Below are 22,969 nucleotides of genomic sequence, written 5' to 3'. Positions count from 1 at the left end.
AATGAATTCTAATTCTATTTTATACTATACAAAAAATAAAACGTACTTCAAATAAGAAGCCTTGGACAAACTCTGCAAAAAAAATAAAAAATTCCCCTTCACCTTATGGAGTTTGAACTTCATATTAAACTGCTTTTGTTTCACACAAATGGCAACACAGATGTGCATGTTCGGCTCGAATCGCCCTGAACTCGTGCGTGTTCGGCTATAATCGCCCTGAACTCGTGCGTGTTCGTCTAGAATCGCCCTGAACTCGTGCGTGTTCGTCTATAATCGCCCTGAACTCGTGCGTGTTCGTCTAGAATCGCCCTGAACTCGTGCGTGTTCGTCTAGAATCGCCCTGAACTCGTGCGTGTTCGTCTAGAATCGCCCTGAACTCGTGCGCGTGTTCGGCTAGAATCGCCCAGAACTCGTGCGTTGGTTCGGCTAGAATCGCCTCGTGCAACTCGTGCGTGTTCGGCTAGAATCGCCCTGAACTCGTTTGTGCTCGGCTAGAATCGCCCTGAACTCGTGCGTGTTCGGCTAGAATCGCCCTGAACTCGTTTGTGCTCGGCTAGAATCGCCCTGAACTCGTGCATGTTCGGCTAGAATCACCCTGAAATCGTTTGTGCTCGGCTAGAATCGCCCTGAACTCGTGCATGTTCGGCTAGAATCGCCCTGAACTCGTGCATGTTCGGATGCGAAACTATGCGGAAAGTTAAAAAAAAATGCTGTGAACTCTGCCACAAGAAATTAGTTAGCGCGTACTCAAAGCGAACATCCAGCAACACCGCGATGATGTCATATTTTCCGCACTCACCCAAGCGAACTTGTGGACGCGTCGCATATAAATCAGCCTTGACACAGAGAAAGGGACCGATGGCCGGCCAGCCGGGGTTTGTCTTTGAGAGAAAAATTTGCAGATTTTATTTTATTTATTGTTTTTATTTATTTTATTTAAATTTATGTATGTGTACTTCTAACATGTTTGGTTGGTAAAATAATTGTAAATTCAAATCAGAGAGTCTTCCGTGTCTGGAATGGATGTGTCTATAAGGTAACAATAATATAATAAGATAACCTTGTTAGAAATGGGTTTGGCTAAAAGAAAATGTTGGTTTCGTCTATACTACTAGGTACTTTTATTATATTGACTGGGTTAAATTGAATGGCATTGCTAAAAAGTCATCAGTTTTCATCGACTAAAACTAGACTAAAAAGAGTATGAATGTGACTAAAACTAATAAAAACTGAAATGACAACTTCACACAAAGACTAGACTAAAATTTAAATTAAAACAGGCCGCCAAAAACAACACTAATCACGACTAAAAGTGAATTGATTCAGTCGTCTTATAAAACAGACAGATGTGGCTCATACAGAGGAGCGTAAGAAAAGATCTGAGCTACAAACATACACTGCTGTTCAAACATCTGGGATCAGTAAGATTTTGTTATATATATATATATATAGATATATATATATATATATATATATATATATATAAATTAACACATTTACTCAGCAAGGATGTGCTCAACTGATTAAAAGTGAGAGTAAAGAATTGTTAGAAAAGATTTCTAGATCATAATAACATAATCTGACTGTGAGCATGAAAGAGGAGTCAAACTGAGATCAGATGTACCTGGTTATCAACTCAATCTGTTTGTTTTGAGATGATGTAATGAAAAATGAACAGCCTCACCTGATACTGTCAGTGTAACTCCGTCACTCATCTGTGTGTGTGTTGGTGCTTGTGTCTGAGTTCCTCTACAGCTGTACACACCACTATGAGACCAATCCACAGATGAGATTTTATAGTTCTGGTCTCGTCCTATGATATAATCTTGTTTGTGGTCTTTATACCAGCTGTACTGCCAGACTCCTGTCTGCTGTATGTGACATGTGAGAGTGACCGTCTCTCCTCTGAACACACGTCTATCAGGATCAACATCAACTACAGGTTTGGGTCTCACTGTGAAATGAGCAAAAACACACTTCACACGTCTGAAAATATTTCAGATGATCTGTGGTGCCTAAATTATTATTATTATCATTATTATTTTATTTGACATTTAGTTTAACTGACAACACATTGTTAATGTATGATAGTAATTATCATGTTTTATAACAAATGCATCAAGTTATCTTCCATTAAAAAAGTATAGAAAGTAAAATAGCTCTGACCTTTTACTGTAATCTTAACTGTATTACTGAACTCGCTGTAGTAGTTTCCTCGTTGTGCTCTGCACCTGTACTCTCCTTCATCAGAGACGCTCACAGACTCGAGTGTTTTAGTTTCATCACCCGTGGATTCAGGGTTTGAGTCTTTGCTCCAGAGAATTGTCCATCCAGTTAACTGTCCCACATCACAGCTCAGAGTAACTCTGTCTCCAGTGAACACTGAACTCTGGGGGTTTACAGTCAGAGCCGGCTTCGGTTTATCTGTGAGTGTACAGTGATGCAGTGTTGAGTTCACTTATAGGTGTTATACTTATTGATCATATTATTGTCAAGGGTTGCTGGGGAAAGGAGCTCAAAAGAGACAGATAATCAAACAAACAGAGTCTTTAATAAATTTTTATGAGAGAACAGGAGAAAAACAACCACTTAACACGACAGAGACAGGACAAAGAGACTGAGGAAAGGCAGGGCTATGAATTCTAAACCAATCGATGGACTAATATGATGATTGTTGAACACAGGTGAAACTAATGAACTAATCAAGCAACACAGGAAAACTAGGTCAAGGCAGGGCGAACAGAAACACAGAACATAAACATGACAATTATAGTCTTCTGTCTTCACTTCTCATATATTTATTTTTAATTTGTGTTTATATATTTTGTTTTGCACATACAAATATTGTTTATTTTTATTTCTAGATGGAAATCCCAGTGCTTACAAGGTTACGAAGAATAATCTTAAAGTCTCAGGTCTAAGGCCGGGTTCACACCGCAAGCTGCAGCAGAGCAGAAGCAGCGCGTTAGCAGCAGGTAGGCAGAGCGGAAGCAGCGCGCGGCTGTTTTGCTTTCACACCGGCAGCGGAGGCAGCGCGCAACTGAACAGCGGATTTTGGACAGAGTACTGTCAACTGGTTCCAGTTGAATCAATTTTGTTTTGTTTTTTCTTGAAGAGAACAATAATTCTACAATTTCACACATTGGTTTTATGTAGCCAACACATGTTTTCTGCTGAACATTCCAATGTATTAGAGGAAAGTGGCAGGCTTTTGAGGTTGCGATGAACCTAGAACTGTAAGTACTTTGACAATTTTAAACATATAATAATAATAATAATAATAATAATAATAATAATAATAATAATAATAATACAAATATTTATTATTTATATTTTTAATATATATATATATATATATATATATATATCCGAATTATATTTATTATATTAGCTCTTACCTCCATAAAAAAACTCTTTTTATATGTTGATACACAGAATATCTGAATTTAAATCATATACATTTTTAATGTCATTTGCTAAAAACACAGTAGATATCATTAATGCAAATTTTGGGGAAAATTACTTTTTCGTGTCAGTACATGTGTATTTTGCCCATGATCATTGTCACTTTATCTTCTATACATATTTTTAATATTAATTTTCTTTCCTAACATACTCCAGTTCTTGTTAAAAACATCTTAGATGTGCTTATTTTGTGCATTTAGAGCACTTTTGTGTGTGAAATCATATTTATTTTGTCCATCAAAGGTGTACTTTCACTTTAAAACTGAGCATCAGCAGTGCAGCAAAAATAGACCCAGCGCCGAAACGATCGCGGCACTGCTGCTCTGCTCTGCTCCTGCAACGCTCTGCCGCGCAGCCTCTGCGTGCGGTGTGAACGCTCTCATCTGTTAACATAGGCACCGAAAAAAATACGCGCTGCTTCTGCTCTGCTGCCGCTTGCGGTGTGAACCCGGCCTAAGGCTTTGGTTCTGTCACTTTGTCATTGCTGGCTATAGATTGTCAATTATTTGTAAAAAAGGTCAAACCAATCACATTTCAGTTTGCAGATGAATGCCAAAAATGAATAGATCAGATGCAAGTGGTAATCATTTTAAACGCTGAAGTAAATATGAGTTTTTCAGCCTTGAACCTACATTTCTCGTAAAACACTTCTAAAAATATATCACACATCATAAGTTTGAAAGTATTAGTAAAAGAGTAAGCAGTTGTGTGATCATTAATGACGACAAAACATCTATTTTCTATGTAGCACACAACTCATTTACTACTAAAACTAGATCACTTTTTACATTTCTCTGTCTGCATGCTTATAATACTGTACATCTATTTGAAAAACATATTCTGGACATTAAGACTCAATGTTGAGACTGAAGCTCTCACCTGATACTGTCAGTGTAACTCCGTCACTCATCTGTGTGTGTGTTGGTGCTTGTGTCTGAGTTCCTCTACAGCTGTACACACCACTATGAGACGGATCCACAGATGAGATTTTATAGTTCTGGTCTCGTCCTATGATATAATCTTGTTTTCTGTCTTTATACCAGCTGTACTGCCAGACTCCTGTCTGCTGTATGTGACATGTGAGAGTGACCGTCTCTCCTCTGAACACACGTCTTTCAGGATCAACATCAACTACAGGTTTGGGTCTCACTGTGAAACGAGCAAAAAACACACTTCACACGTCTGAAAATATTTCAGATGATCTGTGCAGCCTAAATTATTATTATTATTATTATTATTATTATTTTAATTGACATTGTTTAACTGACAACACATTCTCTTCCATTAAAAAAATATAGATAGAAAGTATAGAAAGTAAGAGAGCTCTTGACCTTTTACTGTAATCGTAACTGCAGTACTGAACTCGCTGTAGTAGTTTCCTTGTTGTGCTCTGCACCAGTAATTTCCTTCATCAGAGACGCTCACAGACTCGATTTTTTTAGTTTCATCACCCGTGGATTCAGGGTTTGAGTCTTTTCTCCAGAGAATTGTCCATCCAGTTAACTGTCCCACATCACAGCTCAGAGTAACTCTGTCTCCAGTGAACACTGAACTCTGGGGTTTTACAGTCAGAGCCGGCTTCGGTTTATCTGTGAGTGTACAGTGATGCAGTGTAACGGCTAGTGAAACGGAAGTTTAACATATTATAAGGAAGTACGTCATCATACCTACTTTCGCATTGCAAAAAAAGGTGGATACAGAAACAACCAACAAAATGCTGTCACTTCCATTACAGTACATCTACAGACCACACCACTGACAGAAACATCTGCAGAACTCACTTTGACTGAACACTGAGGGACGTTTCCATTTTTGTGGTTATCAAATCTCGGCAAACATAAACAAATTAGAATAATTCAGACACATAAGGGTTACATATTTATAAATATGCAATCTGTAAGGTTGGAAGAACCTCAGACACTTTGATCTCCTGAGATATGAACAATACAAACAGAGTGAATTAACATCTGTTTCCACATCTCACTGAGAGAAGATGCAGGAAAGCTTCTTTCTCACATATTCTTCCTTCATATTTGTCCCTTCTCCCCCACAACTGTACTTAGACTGTAAAGGCCAAAAGGGAAATTCTGTTCACGTCAACTGGTTGTTGTTCAACCAACCTAAATTTTGGTGGGTGGTTTATTGTAATATAATCTAGCTAAGTGTACATGAGAAACCATGACATGACTATACCAAACTCAGTGGTGGAGGTAACGAATTACAAACTACTCACGTTACTGTAATTAAGTAGGTTTTTTCGGGTAGGCTGCTCGTACTTTTTTGAGTATATTTTTAAAACTGTACTTTTACTTGTAGGCTACTTAAGTACAAATTGAGCAAAATCTACTTCGTTATAGTTCGTTACTGAGTACGCCCACAATTTGAATTAATATTAAACCTTTTGACGGCACTTCAGCAGCCAACAAAGAGATCTGATCGTGTAGGGACCAATAACAGCCCTGATATCTGAGTAAGTTCATTTAACTGAGAGTATGTTCCTGATTAAGACTCAAGACATTCTCAACAGAGCGACGAATCGACGAGTCACTATGGAAACGGACGCTAAGAAAAAGCGCGCCAAGCTGTTTCTTTCTGTTTCTTTTATTCATTAGTTGTTTACATGCTTAGTGCATATCGCCACCTAATTGATGGCTGTGCATTCATATTTTTTTTTTTTTTTTCGTTTAATCTTTAATACTTGAGAATAAGCATTATATTGTTTGTTTGATGCTAATTATATATTGAGTCATATCAGATATGTATTTTGATTTAGAATTTAGACATTATAGAAAATGCCGATCCGTGTGTGTGAGGATAATATAAAATGTAATAAATAAATATATATAATATAATAAATTAAACCTTACCTTGTCATAGTGTTCTAAGTACGTTTTGGGCTAAATGAATTATTTAAGCCCCATATACACGAGAGAACCCAATTATTCATTTTCCCACTTTAGCAAGTTAACAAATATTCATTGTTTTGTTTATAACCCGCTAATAAAAACGTGGTGGACTGAACTGGACAGGCAATTTGAAGCGTGGTCTTGAGTGTGTCATTTCTGTCTGAACTGAACAGGTGAGTTGAAGCCATGGCCTTGAGTGCGGCATGTGATGCAGTGTTCAGTTTAAGCACGCAATCCTTTAGATTCACCCTCGGCTTGTGACAGCTGAAGAGGATCTTGAGAAATGTGTGATCGCATCGCCGATTGCTCTTGAAAAACTTAAAGATGAAGTAGCTACGAAATAAAAATATCCAAACTTTTTCAGACTCCTGCACTCACGCTGCCCACTGGCTCGGCTACTTCAGAAAGTTGAACTGAAAAACTTATTCATGACAGTGTTTTACATTCAAATTGCCCTTAAAATTAAAGTGAAAAGTACTTAAAAGGCATCTGGAATGCAATAAAGTAATTTTTAAAGCTGTTTGTACAGCATTTGCTGCATGGATAAAAAATAAATAAAAAATAAATGGCTAATAAATAATTCACATATCAGACAAAATTGCGTTGCAGCAAATCCTTTAAATTTTTAGGTATTCAGAACAAAGCAAAATAAAAATCTGAAAATATTAGCAGCTATACAATTATAGGACACAGTTTTACATATAGGCCATTACAATTTGTTTTATTTTTTTTAATTGTACAGAATTATAAAATAAAACGCAAATCATAATCGGGCTTGTTTTAGGCTTTTCCTTATTTTAATATTTAAGACATACATCGATTATCGTGATGGAAAAAATGACTCGTCATCTCCTCATTGGTTGTGCCTTTAGAGAGAAATGCATGTATTACATAATGAAAGAGTTTCTATTTATGATTTGACTTATTTCTTTTTAAAGTATTATTTAAAGCTTATATATATAAGCATAATCTAAGAGGAAAATGAGAAACAAGAGACCAAAAAATGCAGATGAGCTGAAGGCCACTGTCAAAGAAACCTCCATACCCCCTCAGCAGTGCCACAAACTGATCACCTCCATGCCACGCCGAATTGAGGCAGTAATTAAAGAAAAAGGAGCCCTTACCAAGTATTGAGCTCATGTATACTTTCCAACATACTTTCCAGAAGGCCAACAATTCACTAAAAAGTTTTTTTTATTTTTTTTTTTTTATTGGTCTTTATGAAGTATTCTAATTTGTTGAATTGGTGGGTTTTTGTTAAATGTGAGCCAAAATCATTACAATTAAAAGAACCAAAGACTTAAAGTACTTCAGTCTGTATGCATTAAATTTATTTAATACACGAGTTTCACAATTTGAGTTGAATTACTGAAATAAATGAACTTTATTCTAATTTATTGAGATTTTAGTTTATTGAGAAGAACCCGTATATTTGTAACGGTGCAACAGTGCTAAATCTTACTATGAGGTCTACGATGTACACTTAATAGGTTTTGGTGTCTCCCCACAGCCCACATTTATTTTGTTTTCTGTAATATCAGTCATCATATATATATATATATATATATACTACAGCTGTGCAGTTTTGAATGTTTTTTGGTATTTCATTTTGCATAAATAGAATATATTTTTGAATAGGTTTATTTATTTCTTTTATTTTATTTTATTTTATTTTATTTTATTTTTTATTTATCTTTTGATGTACATTCTATCTTTCATTCATGGAGATAACATGGACAATGAGTCTGTGTTGGTTTAGTGGTAGATTGCTGCCATAAAATAAAATAACATGAAATTTCAACTATAGCCACTAGATGACTGCAATGATCCCTCCATGACTCTTTTAACTTTATGTTGAGACTTTATTAAAAATCATTTTTATAATAAGAAAAACAAAATTAATCTTTGTCAAAGTTTATTTTTTATTCATTTATTTATTTCAATTGTACTAAAGTACAATTTTTGCAATTATGTCACAATATTACTCTGTTGTGGATGTGTTACGATGTCAGTCCTGTTGAGACTGTGACAGAAGGGAACTTTATTTATTTGTTTATTTATTTATTTATTTATTTATTTATTTATTTATTTATTTATTTATCCACCCATCATTTGAAATCTAAAATGACCCTGAACTTCACATTAGCCTTAATTACACACAGTCATTAATTAGTGTACATTTTTACAACAAACTAACATTTTAACCTATTTTTTTTATATCAGTGTTTTGGCAGCATGAGGAACTGCACAGACAAATGATTCTGAGAGAAGGTGAATAACAGCAAAATATAGACATAAATAATCAGCAAAGAGACAAATGTGGGATCCTCATATGATCCATGTAGACAAATAAAGTACTACAACACAATTCACATTTGTTTAATAAATCAAATACTGCAGTACAGCACAGTACCTTGAGTGAGTCCAGCGTGGATGAAGGACATCAGCACTAAAAACAGAAGAAACAGATATGAAGCATTTCCATTCATTCAACACAATGCAGATCACTGAAACACGTCTAGAGTTTGAACTGAAAGTGTTTTTCTGTGTTTTGAAGCTCATCATGAGAGACTGATGGTGGAGATTCTCCAATCATTTAACATCAACACACACAATGACGTCACAGGACTCATGAACGATACGAGAGTCGATTCACTGATGGATTCACTGCTGCCCAGAGAAGCACTTTCAACCACAACATACAACACATGACCATATTCTCATCAACCAATGTGACGTCACACAGTCAAGTTCTGTCTCTTTAAGTGTTTTCTTTATAAATGAACCCTGAGCAATTTTCTATCTGGTTTCTGACCGCATCACAGCACAGAGACAGCGCTCATGAAGATAATCAATGATATTCAATTAAATACTGATTCTGACAAAATATCAGTGCTGGTAAACTCAATCTCAGGGCTGTGTTTACAGAGCGATCCTAGACTTCTGGAGCCCTCGCTCCCAAACTCCTTTTCTTTCAGAGCAGAAATAATAAAATAAACAATTTAGCCTATAATAGCCTATTATACAGAAATTGATTAAAGTAATCAAATGTACAAATACATCACTGCATAGAGTTCACCATATAAATTAAACAAATTAATTCATAAAGTTATGAACAATATTAAGTGAAGAGCAGTGATTAATTCTCTTCTTTTCTTTAGTTGTTTGATTAACAGATGATGACAGACAGCGTCAGGTTTATACAGCAGGATGCTGTCACAGATCTAATATACTGACTAGCTTTCAATTACTTTATAAAATGTTAATGTTTAAGACATAACTGACTGTGTTTAGTGAAAACTCACCAAGACAGACATTTTGACTCAGAGTAGCCTATATTTGTCCGTGTTTCACTCCGTCTTGAATCGCGCTCACGGAAAGAGCTTGAGAAACTGCAGCTCAGTGCTTTGAACTCATTTTTTAGTATCGAGCAAGAACACAGGAGACTGTATACGACATTCATGATTTCATAACCACTGACCAAAAACAAAACTGAAATTAAATCATCTTTGAGAGGAAGGGGCCTCCTGGTGTTTCGGGGCCCTACACAACATGTGATCTTTGTGTATAGGATCGGCTCTGTGTGTTTGACTCTGTCCATCATAATGTACTTCTAGAGAGACTGGAGGGTTTTCTGGGATGGTCCTCAAATGGTTCAAGTCAGAAGGGAGAGGTTATTATGTGACTATATGAGAGCATAAGTCTAAGCATCAATGCACTGATGAAATTAACAGTTAGATATGCCAGTTAGTGAATCAAAGAGAAACCTGAAGTCATTGCATTTGGAAACAAAGATGAAGTTCTCAAGGTGAATGCATATCTTAACTCAAGAACCAAACAACAAGAAATCAAGGCAAGAATCTTGATGTGATTCTGGAGTCAGATCTTAGTTTCAGTCGTCGTGTCAAAGCAAAAACTAAATCAGCATACTATCATCTCAAAAACATTGCAAGAAATGTTTTGTTTCTAGTCAAGACTTAGAGAAACTCGTTCATGATTTATCAGCAGCAGGGTGGACTATTGTAATTAACTCCTGACCGGTCTTCCCAAGAAGACCATTAGACAGCTGCAGCTCATCCAGATTCTGACTAGAACCAGAAAATCTGACACCAGTCCTCTGGTCTTTATGCTTCCAGTGACATTTAGGATTGATTTTAAAGTATTATTACTCGTTTATAAATCACTCAATGGCCGACGACCTTAATACACTGCAGATATGCTCACTGAATATAAGCCTAACTGACCTCAGATCATCAGGATCAAGTCAGTAGAAATAGCAAGGGTTCACTCCAAACAAGAAGAGATCAGATGAGCTAAAACAGTAGCCACATTTACATCCAGACTCAAAACACATCTGTCCAGCTGTTCATTTACTGAATGAGCTCTGTGCTATGTCCCTATGATTGAACTGTATTATATATGTATCCTCGTTTTTTTTTTTAATTCTTAACTGTTTTAATTAATTTTAAATAATTTAAAACTATATATTATTTGCTTTTATTGTAGTGATTATTTTTAAGATTATTTTAATTTTAATTATTATCTTATGTAAAGCACTTTGAATTACCATTGTGTAGGCTATGAAATATATTTTATAAATAAACTCTCCTTGCCTTTATACTGTAATAAAATTGGTCGTCAAATTAACATTAACTTACTGGTAACAATTATCCAGTAGTTGCTGTCATTCATTCAACAGTAAAATTGCTGTCGTCAAATTGTACTATTCACTGTATTTTTTTTTACCATGTCAAAGTACAGTATTACACTGTTGATTTTTAATAATACTGTATAGTATTATACACTTATGAAATGTTATTTTAATTTCTTTTATAGTGCTACTGTATAACGTTTAGAATTTGTAGAAAACCTGTAAAAGTGCTCTTTCAGCTGCTGATGGGAAATAGGAAAAAGAACAATTGAAGCTTTAAGAGCACAAAGGCTTTATTTAAAATTTTTAAACAATACATTAGTAAAAAATAATGACATGATAAAAATCAAAACAATTAAAAGACTAACAATTTATGATTAATCATTAAAAATCACAGAACAATACACCAGTAATAATAATAGCATATAATACAACAATAAAATATGTTTTAAAAAGACTAAAGAACAATTTATAATTAAGAATTAAAATAACAGTGACATGATGCAACAAAAATCTGTTTTTAAACACGACTAATTAACAATTTATAATTAATAATTAAAATGAGTGAACAATTAATGCGAAAATGAATAGGTAATATACAAACTTACATATTAGACAGTAGAACAAAGAGAGAAGCTGAACAAAGAAAGAAGGTGAGGATGAAGGCCAGGTGAGGAGGGCTGGTGTCGTGGAAAAAGTCACACTTTTGATAATCCTGCAAGAAATGATAAGCACAAATCAATCACTGAGGCCAAACATACAACTAATCATCAAAAACCTCACATTATCAACACCTTTAAATGATGGGCAAAAGCTTGTGCATAGGGCCCCGCAGCGACTGAAATTGTACTTTTTTTTTTTTTTAATTAATATTTTTAACTCAAAAGTAAACATACATACAATGTACATTTTGGTGGACAACTGCAATCACAAAACAAAAAAATTTGTAGATCATCTTGGTAACCACACACAGTATTAAGAGTCAATGGTTCACAGACTTTTGAACGGGGTCATATTTAATAAATTATTTATTTATTTATTATTTATTTAATAAATTATTTATTTATTTATTAGCTATTTTTTTTTTTTTTTTTTTTTTCTTGTGGACTTAATGTAAACATCCTTTATATAAAATATCTTACCCAGGACAGTACTAATTAAAAAAATAATTTTGTATGATCTCTTATTTTGTTAATTTTTCACAGATTCTACAAGGGGTTCACAAACTTTCAGTCTGCACTGTAAATGTATTTATCATCTATTTTCAGTAAGATTTATTAAATAATATATTTCTGCTATTTTCTTTTTAACTTCAATCATGCCCAACAACAGATACCAGTTTCGGGCAATTCACTCCTTGATTTGCTTCATAAAAGCTTGCATGTTGAGAAACATGTTTATAATGCATTATTTTCAATGCATTTATTGTTAGTGTGGCCCTTAAATTATTAGTTCACTTACACATGAAAATTACCTCAAGCTTTACTCACCCTCAAGCCATCCTAGGTGTGTATGCCTTTCTTTTTTCTGATGAACACAGTCAGAGATATATTAATAAATATCCTGATGCATCCAAGCTTTATAATGGCAGTGAACGGGAGCAACGAGTATGAAGCTGAAAGAAAGTGTCTCCATCCACGACTGCAGGGGGTTAATAAAGGCCTTCTTATGCAAAGTGATGCATTTGTGTAAAAAAATATCCATATACTTTAAAGAAATGTTACAGTTATAATTAAAAAAATATATACAAATTATGTGAGTTATACAACGCATATTTGTCAAATGAAAACTGTGAAGGGAAAAGAATTACATTTTAAAACAGATTTCAAATTTTTTCACAAACGTTTGGTTATTTCTGGCCTTTCCCAGCATTTTTAAGATTTTTCTAAATACAGATTCAGACACAAATAATTTTGAGATTACTATAGATATTGGCTCCATTGCATGCCCCTATTATTACTCTTATCTTAATGATTCTGCCAGTCATATTGTGCAAAATCCCTAATGAAAGATGAAACTTGTGGGTTTAAGGCTGTGGTTTTCCTCCCAACAATCCTCCCGCTCTTTCTGCTCACCTGGAACTCAGAATTGCATTTTGAATTTTCTTTCTGGGAGGTTCCAGGTGAACTTTCTGCTCACCTGGAACTCAGAATTGCATTTTGAATTTTCGAAGAAACCTGTAAATACAAAAAAAAAAGAAAAAAAAAAGATCTGTGATCACAATATGTAGCATCATCTCTAATAAGTCATGTCACAATAAGGGATAAGCTCTAAACATTCATTTATGCAAAAGCCCATTGAAAAAGTGACGTGACATACAGCCAAGTATGGTGACCCATACTCAGAATTCGTGCTCTGCATTAAACCCATCCAAAGTGCACACACACACACACCGTGAACACACACACACGCCATGAACACACACCCGGAGCAGTGGGCAGCCATTTATGCTGCGGTGCCCGGGGAGCAGTTGGGGGTTCGGTGGCTTGCTCAAGGACACCTCAGTCGTGTTATAGCCAGTGTTCTGTCGATTTGTCCTACCCTGTCAGATTTTCATACCTCCCACTAAAACAGTGGATAGTACAATTTGACAACAAAAAATGCTACTGTAAAGTTATGGCTTATTAACGTCTACACCTACCATAACCCTAAACCTAGCCTTACAGTAATGCAAATACAGTAATTATGTGTTATATTTGCGGTTGTAGCTAGAAGGGATACAGCTACAGGAAACCAACAATAAATATTTTTTTCTACCAATTAGATTGCGTTTTTATTAAGTTTTCATCTACCCCAACCCTAAACCTACCCTTACAGTAATGCAGATACATTAAATATTGTTGTTTAGCGTGAGAAAAAGGATGCGATATTGATGTGCGCATATGCAGTAAACCCTGGTAGGAAAATCTGACGGGTAGGATAAAATGTCAGGACACCGGCCCAAGACTCAAACCCACAACCTTAGGGACAGTATACCGTACATACATTTTCAATGGAGGGACAGAAAGCTCTCGGACTAAATCTAAAATATCTTAAACTGTGTTCCGAAGATGAACGGAGGTCTTACGGGTTTGGAACGACATGAGGGTGAGTCATTAATGACATAATTTTCACTTTTGGCTGAACTAACCCTTTAAACCTATTAGCTAGAATTAGCTAGAATGTCTGTATGCATGAAAATATTAATATTTATTACTCACCAGATGAAGCATGTTTCCAGGTCGCAGAGAAGACACAATGTTTCCGACGTTACAGGAAAAACTCTTTCAAATGCATTCTCTTGCACCTCCCACTGACAGAAATTAAGTGTTAATGCATGGCACCCAGTCCTGATTTTTTTTTTTTTTTATGTAGGCATATCAGTTTTACCTGCAAAATTCTGTGTGTTGTTTTTCGCGGTCAGTTTGCACTGCTGTATTTTTTATTTACATTCATTGAAAATTTCCCAGAATTCATTGAAAATCTACAGTGACATACCGTCAACCGTGTACACAGTACTCAGCTGTTGAGAATACAATATAATACTGTGAAAACAACCAAATCTACAGTAACACACTGTACACAGCTTATACAGCAAGAAACTGTTGAGATCAACAGTATAATACTGTGTAAACAACAGAAATCATTTACAGTCAGTCTGTTCTGTGTCTCATTTGTGTTTTGCTTTCTTCCCTGTGACCTAGTTTTGCCTGTGTTGTGATTAGTTCATTCATCTCCTGTTGTTTCAATTATCCTCATTTGTGTCTGTTACTTAAAGGGGTCATCGGATGTCCATTTTCCACAAGTTGATATGATTCTTTAGGGTCTTACTTTGGTTAAAATTTCCTAGTGGTAGTGTAAAAAACACCCTTTTTACCCTGTCAAAATCAGCTCTGTTTTCAGCACTTTGTTCAAGTCCATGTTGCTTTAAATGCTAATGATCTCTGCTGACCCCGCCTCTCTCTTCTGGGGGGGTGACAAGCAGACTGTAAACTGCAACCGAGAAACTTGCTTACTAGCATATATTAGGAAAGGTGATTTGCAAAGATTCATAAAAAACCCTTGTACTCACTTATTCTGTATATGAAGCTGGATCACGAATGATTCGCGTGAACTTAAATGCATTTAGGCAGATCAGGGATCGGTGCATTTCCTGCAAAAACGAAAGTAAACGTTAATCCTCTGCTTCTTCAGCGGCTTAGATTTCTGGAGTAAATGACGACTGCTATGTTCATTATTACATCCAACAACAAAACACCTCAATCACTTAATCGGAGACATTCTTGTCTTCCCCTGCACAGGAGTCGACACAATGACGGACAGCTCACAGCTCTCTCAGGGCGGGTCTAGAGAAGCACCCGGCTGCAGCCTGCAGATCGAGGCGGGGCTGCATCTGGGGCGGGGCTGCACGTGTAGCCCCGCCCCATACCTACTCTGATGGGTTTGATTGTCTTTAATAGACATACATGATAGGAAATGTGTGCGTGGTTGCTGTAGGATGGAGTATGTTGTTTAAAAAGCTAAAAACACTGTGCAGATTTATTAAGCCTTCATTATAATGCACAGAAGAAAAAAAATAACATTAGCCTGTAACACGCAATGTCCCTGAAATGTTTGTTTTGTTAAATTAAACTGATCTTTAGGCTAACAGACTAACAACCCAGTACATTAAGTAAATGAACTGGGTTGATTATCCACAGTGGGAGGATCAGGTCTTCAGATAGAAGAATGAATTATGAATTAAATAATTTTTGTAAATTTTATTATTTCATATCATCAGAGTATGAGAAAGGAAATGAAAAGGATGTATCATTATTGTTTTAATTTAAATAGCATGACAAGACAATTATTGTTACATATAATCAGTTGATAAATGGCACCGCAATAGGCTAATGTGTCTGCTGTGTGCCATTTCAATTTTTATGAAACTTTAATTTTCTTTACTACATTGCATAGCATAGACTTTTCCTCCCCTTTATTTCACAGGAAAATATGCTGCTCCTCATTATTTTAAAGTGAAGAAATCGAGAAAACTTTATTTCTACCGGCCAGTGATGATTCTGAAAGGACATAGCTGTAATCTGTTGTGCAATTGCATGCGCATCATGCTCTTATTTTAGTGCAGTTGTCTCACAGCCACTGTGGTCAAATATTGAGATAAACTTTATAAAGTATTATCTATTTATATTAAATTAATATATTAAAATTGGTACATTCTCCGATACCTCATATCTGCTCATATCTGCCTGTCAATAAAAAGAATTATTAATAATTAATTTGTTTACTGAGTTTGATCTTTTTAAAACACAGGTTTAATGCAATAAGCCACGTACTTTCACATTAAGCGTTTTAGAATGTCCCAGTGATTCATTCATGAATTCGACTGGTCCAGAAGATTAAACTTGCAGCAGCTAACATCTCATGATTCAATAAATCAGACATAGTCAGTCAAGTTAACAATAAACAACTGTGCATTATAATGAAGGCTTTGTAAAACTGCACAGCGTTTTTAGCTTTTTAAAAAACATACTCTGTCCTACCACAGACTGTATCGTGGGAGGGACGTGCAGAAATACATCATTTGACAGGAGTCCTCAGAGCAGCATGCTTTGAGGAAAGGGATTTTAAAATTGGATGTAAAAAAAACACTGGGTGGATTTTATCATTATGTGGTGGGGGTTAACACACTTCCAACCACATGTATGTAGGACAACAAACAAAGGAATTTGCATCTGATGACCACTTGTAAAAGTCCGCAGTCTACTTCCGTGTTTGTTCGTTTAATTTTTTATTTGTTTTTTTTTCTTGACTTGTTTTTGTTTTTTTATAATATTTTGTTTTTTGCGCTGTTGTTGTTTTTCTTTTTTTGGTTTTTCTTTGTTTTTTTTTTTTTTTTTCTTTTGTTTTTAATTATTTGTTTTCATTTCTTTTTTTCTGTTTTTTGTTTTTTTTTTTTGTTGGGTTTTTTTGCTATTATTTGTTTTGTTTTTTTTTTCTTGTTATTGCGTGTTGTTGTTTTTTGTGTTTTTTTTTTCGTTTTTTTTGTTCCTTTTTTTGTTCATTTTTTTTTTAATTTTATGATTTTTCCTTTTTTTTTGTTATTATTTTTTGTTTCATTTGTTCTTTTTTTATTTTTGTGTTTTTTTTTTTGTGTTTTTTCTTTTCTTTGTGTTTTTTTTTTTTTCTTTTTGTGTGTTTGCTTTTTTTTTTTTGTTTGTTTTTGTTGTTACTGTCTTTTTGTTGACTTGTTTCTTTTTTTTTTTTATTTTTTTTTGTTTTTTTCGTTTTTTTGTTTTTTGATATTTTTTTTTTTTTGCTTTTTTTGTATTTTTGTTATTTTTTGGTTTTTTTTGTATTCTTTTTATTGTTTTTTTTTTTTGTTTTTTTTTTCTTTTTTTTTTATTAATTTATCGTTTTTTTTTTTTTTTTTTTTTTTATTAATTTTTTTGTGCTTTTTTCTTTTGTTATTTTTTTTTTTTTTTATTCCTTTTTTTTTCTTTGGTGTTTTTTTTCTTTTTGGGTTTTTTTTTTTTTTTTTTTGTTTTCTTCTTTTATTTTGTCAATTTTTTTGTGCTGTTGTTGTTTTTTTTTTATGTTGTTTATTTTTCTTTTTTTTTTTTTAGTGTTTGTGGTTTATTTTTTTTTTTTTTTTTATTGCCTTTTTTTTTTTTGTTTTTTTTTGTTTTTTTTTTTTTTTTTTGTTTTTTTTTTTTTTTGTGAAAATTTTTTTTTTTTCTGTTAATGTTTTTTGTTCGTTTTGTTTTTTTTCTTTTTTTTTTTTTTTTGTTTGTTTGTTTTTTTTGTTTATTTTTCTTTGTGATTTTGATATTTTTTTTTATTTTTTTTTTTAATTTTGTTTGTTTATATTTTTGTTTTTGTTTTTTTGTATTTTTTGTTTTTCTTTTTAACTTTTTTTTTTTTTTGTTTCCTTTTGTGTTCCGGTCTTTTTTATTGTTTTTTTATGTTTCGTTTTTGTTTTATTTTTCTTTTTTTTTCTTTTTTTCGTCTCTTTTTTTTTTTTTTTTTTTGTTTTTTCTTTTCTTATTTTTTTTTTGTTTGTTTTCTGATATGATATTTTTTGTTTTTTTTCTTTATTTTTTTTTTGTCCTTGTTTTTTAAGGTTTTTTTGTTTTTCTTATGTGTACGTGTGTCATTGCCCACCTCCATGTTGCATTACCTTTTGTGAGAAATAAAAAGGGACCATTGTTCGAGACACTTCAGCATATAAAAGCAAGAAGAGTGTATGTATGTGTGTGTGTGTGCAGTTATATATATAAATATAGTTTATATATTATAATATATATCTCTATATATATATATAGATATATATATCCTTATCTATTATACCACACTAGCAAACACACACTACAAAGCAAAATAAACAAATTGGTGATCATTGTTACACACTACTGCTGCCTTCATGACTACAAACCACATCAGGTCAAAAAAGTGTTTGAGAAACACAAAGCCACTTCTGTTTGAGGTTGCCATCAAACATAACTGTGACATAGTAGCCAAAGAAATTGAAGACTTAGGTGTTTTACATTAAGTATATTTTAAATGAACAAACCAGTCAGTTTCAAAGTGACTCAGAAAGGGAACCAGCAGCAACTGACATCAGTGCTTTTGCTCTTCACAATGTAAATGGACTCAATCAAACTAAAAAAAAAAGATGTGGTCTGAGTAAGTTTCATTTCTAGGTCCTTTAGCAGGTCTGAGAGCTATTGAGGTGTTACTCAAATAAACTATGCGTGAAAACACCCTTAAACCATTAAACCAAATTCAAAAACAACTGGCAGAAATGTAGCTCGAGCACTGTTTTCACTCAAAACATTTCACCCCCCCAAAATAATGTTCTGTAACAATAAATATGTTGTTCATTAGGGAAGTTGTGGCCCCTGGTGGTTAGAGAGTTTGAATCTTAACCCTCAGGTTGTGGGGTGGAGTCTCAGGCTGGCAATACCACGACTGAGGTGCCCTTGAGCAAGGCACCGAACCCCAAACTGCTCCCCGGGCGCCGCAGCATAAATGATACCCACTGCTCCGTGTGTGTGTTCATTGCTATGTGTGTGCACTTTGGATGGTGCTCTGCATTTAACCCATCCAAGTGCACACACACAGCAGTGAGAAGTGAACACACACCCGGAGCAGTGGGCAGCTATATATCCAGCGCCTGGCGAGCAACTGGGGGTTCAGTGCCTTGCTCAAGGGCACTTCAGCCATGGGAATTGAGGGTGGAAGAGAGCGCTGTTCATCACTCCCTCCCACCTACAACTCATGCCAGCACCCGAGACTCGAATCTGCAACCTTCGGTTACAAGTCCAAATCGGTGGCAGGAAAGGCCACAGCTGCCCCCACTGGTCCACTTGAGAGATAGGTGGCAGGAATGCGATCTGCTGTAAAGCAAAGAAGAAGAAGAAGACACGTCACGCGCCAGCTGTTGAGAATGTGCCCAGAACAGTTCAAATAGAAAAAACAGATGAATATACTTCTGTTCTATCTGGGTTCAGAGTCCTCTTAACGACTGTCTTGTTTTGGAAGGAAGAAGAAATGGGAAGAGATGCTTTGTAAGTGTAAGTATGGCCCTCATAACTGTGAAAAGAGGAGCCACAGCTATATAAACATTCCCCCCTGTTTCAAAGACAAGGCTTAAGGCTAGTCCCAGACTCAAATTCATGTTCAAGCTGTCTCAGTTGAAAAATATCTTGTACTGGAACATCTTAAAATATGTCAGTGCCATTGTCGTGACTCAAGGTGTACCAGTAAAGTTCTTAAGGCATTTTTATAAAAGTTATTTAAATATCCTGATTTAACTAAGGCCTAGTCCTGGCTTCAGCTAAGCCCTGTCTGTTGAAAACCCTGTTTCTTTGTCAAACATGGAAGTTATACAAGAACGGAACAATTCTATTGTTCACATCAGCATGTACATACATTTAAATCACTTTATGCACTAAAAACATAAACTTATGCCACCTTCACAGCAGAACTCCAGATCAGCTGTATGTCATGTGGGTTAACTGAGACCTGTTCTGAGGAGCATCACTTTATTGACTGGCACACTGCACAATTATTATAAAACCTTAGTCAGATCCCCTTATGAAGACGCTGTAACTTTAATGTTTGCTCTTCACAGAAAAGTTGTCAACGACAAGCTTGACATCACCCAGATGGTATTTCAAAGATCATCTCTTTTAACAGTAAACCAGGTTCGTATAAGTGCATTTATCCCATGTTGTAATTGCCATAATTACAAGATTCCAATTTGGAAGAAGCATTCATGTCCTTGTAGAACTCATAATTATCATCTGTAATCTGGGAATTTTCTGAGAGCTTCTACTTGTATCACGTGACTGTACCTGACTGCTGCAGATTATTTAGGCATTGATAGTGCTGTCATAGAAACGCACAGTTTCTGGTTCAAGGGACATGAACAGCTCCAAGCAGAACACAGGTGTGAACGCAGCATATGATCTTGAGTATTTGACAAACAGCATATCTATCTGACTTGATAATGTCTTTGTTGATCTGTTTCTTCCTCTGTTGATCCACGCTGTGCAGTTTTACAAAGCCTTCATTATAATGCACAGTTGTTTATTGTTAATTCCACAACTAAACCCATCTAGAGTGGAAATCATTGGAAGAAAACTTTGTAATGGATGAACCGACCGATCTAATAGTCCTTTATTTGTTTGCTTTTTTCTTCATTTTCTAGTTTAACAAATTGGAAAAATAAAACCAATTATATAGATTTAACTTGGAAAAACAATATATTTGTCTATGAAAACTATTTTATAAAACCTAGCACAAAGTGTATTTTTTCTAGTTGAAGAATGTCAATTAATTTAAATTCTATTTGTGACCTAAACCAACAATATATATAATTTTTTTTTTTTAGATCAAAAATAGAATTTATATTATTTTTAGATCAAAAATAGAATTTATATTAATTGACATTCTTCAACTAGAAAAAATACACTTTGTGCTAGGTTTTTATAAAATAGTTTTCATAGACGTAGAAAATATCGTTTAGGCCATGTATTTATTTTTTCATTGGCTCAAGTTAGGCTCAATAGTTATAGATGTGAATCATTAACCTAATATTTTTCTTTAACTTGATGAATGTCAACATTTTTACAGTGTGGAACATGTTCATATTTTAATGTGATGAACTACAGCTGTGTTTTTTTTTTTTTTTTTTTTTTTTTTCTGAGAATGTGAGAACTGACTTCACACATCTGCTAAAAATGACACAGAGACAACTGATAAAGATAACTGAAAAAACAGAAGTTAAATCTTTCCCCCCCTTCTTCTTCTTCTTCTTCTTGTTCTTTTTTTTGGCAGATGTCATTTGTTTGATATATTGTGTTTAATGCAATGAAATTCAATCATTTTTAAGTGTGATTTTTGGACCACTTTGGACACTATATGGATAATTCATTTTCAATAAGAGGGGCAGAAAGAATGAAAAGTGATCGAGAAAACTTGTGTGTTTCACCGCTCTTCTCAAACTCTCTGAAACTCTAACGGAGAAACTATTTAAAGATACAATACCATACAACACCAAACTCATATTAACACAAATACATCTGACTGAACTGAACTGCTGAAAATAAGAAGAAAGAGTATCACATCAGATAACCAGCAAAAGCACATGTCCACAGAGCCTCCATCTTTCACAAGCAGCAGCACAGATAAATGCATGTTCTCTGAAACTCTGTATCTGATCCACACGTAACATATCATCACATTAATCTGAACAATAAACAATACGATAAACAGCAAGATTCACAGAGCCTCCTACACACAATCATTATTTATCTTCAGCTGAATACTGTTAATAACAGAAAAACTGAAGATAGAGTAGAATATAATGAAATACTCACAGAGCATGAGAGGCAGTGCACTGGACCCCATACTGACACATTAACAGACTGTTTTAACAGTGATGCGACGCTAAATCAGACACTTCCTGCATTTCACAATACAAGAAGAGGTGAGGGAGGAGACACAACTCTACACAGAAACACAAAAACAGAAGAAAAAGAGATCCATTCTAAGATATTAAGCTGCTCTTTCAGTGCATGCAAGTTGTTAAAGCTGTTTTTCACAGAGAATGTCTTCAGTAATTGTTCTCACACTGCATTCTTTTGTTGTTCACAGCCAGAGCTGCACACATTACAGACAGACCAGTGAATAAAGTAAAACCATGAGGTGAATAATGTAGGCCTGTTCATGTAAGTCCTGCTCTTATTTGAGTTATTCTCACATCAACAATTGCAGCGGCTCGGTTAATGACAACTAATCTGCTTTACACAATGACGGATATAATGAACAAGTGATCAAATGTATCTGGTTATTAAATTCTGGTTCTATTTATATCATATAAAAAGACCTAGCACCAATTAAAACATTGTTCCTGTAATACAATCAGACAAAAAATTTGCAACAACTTTGCTGTCATGAAAGTATTATTGCATACATATTGCATGCATGAACATATTTCATATATAAAGACTTTGCAGCAGCAATAACCCAGAATCAAAACCCAGTCTGATTGTTGCCATAAAAATATATGACGAAATTAAACAGAGAGCCTAAGTTTAAAAGGGTGGTTGATTGTGATTTCACTTTTTAAACTTTAGTTAGTGTGTAATGTTGCTGGTAGGGACTACAACAAGCATCTTCACGGGTTGGTGACATCACAAACCCTGCAATTTACATAAACCCCGCCCCCAGGAACATGCAACAAAGGGGGCGAGGCCATGCTGCGCTGCTTTAGAGAAGAGTGACGTGACATACAGCCAAGTATGGTGATCCATACTCAGAATTCGTGCTCTGCATTTAACCCATCCAAAGGAGCAGTTGGGGGTTCGGTGCCTTCCTCAAGGGCACCTCAGTCATGGTATGGCCGGCCCGAGACTCAAACACTGATGATTCAAACGCGAGTTTTGTGCAGTGTAGAGTAGCA

At 34.8% G+C, this 22,969-nt stretch overlaps 1 pseudogene; it reads right to left on the bottom strand.

Moving 5' to 3' along the window:
* Positions 1 to 22,010, bottom strand: part of LOC109076030 — a 29,104-nt pseudogene extending 7,094 nt beyond the window's left edge.
* Between the last annotated feature and the right edge of the window lie 959 nt (positions 22,011 to 22,969).

This window comes from Cyprinus carpio, chromosome B7 (genome assembly GCF_018340385.1).
Source record: "Cyprinus carpio isolate SPL01 chromosome B7, ASM1834038v1, whole genome shotgun sequence".
Lineage (NCBI taxonomy): Eukaryota > Metazoa > Chordata > Actinopteri > Cypriniformes > Cyprinidae > Cyprinus > Cyprinus carpio.
Note: the sequence above shows the minus strand (reverse complement) of the source record. Positions and strands in the feature narration are given on the sequence as shown.